Source organism: Trachymyrmex cornetzi, unplaced genomic scaffold, assembly GCF_001594075.2.
Source record: "Trachymyrmex cornetzi isolate Tcor2-1 unplaced genomic scaffold, Tcor1.1 scaffold131, whole genome shotgun sequence".
Lineage (NCBI taxonomy): Eukaryota > Metazoa > Arthropoda > Insecta > Hymenoptera > Formicidae > Trachymyrmex > Trachymyrmex cornetzi.
The window spans coordinates 1,245,594-1,245,897 of record NW_017295884.1 but is presented as its reverse complement, the minus strand read 5'-3'; positions in this window follow the sequence as shown (position 1 = coordinate 1,245,897).

Here is a 304-nt window from a genome sequence, read left to right as displayed (position 1 = left end):
CCCCCCCCCACCCCCCCCCCCCCCGAGCCCCCCCCCGCCGCCGCCGCCTCCGTGACCACCTTCATGCACCAGGACCGGATACGATTCCTTTACGACGACCGGCACCTTGACCGGATAGGGCAATTCCTTTTCCACGGGGTAAGGTACTTTATATGGTACGGTATATGGAACAGGCACCTTGATGGGTATCTTTATGGGCACCTTGACGGGTACTGGAACCGGTTTCTCCACGGGGATTGGTACAGTCTTCTCTACTGGTACCGGATAAGGCTTTGGTACGTGATACGGTATCGGATTGTCCACC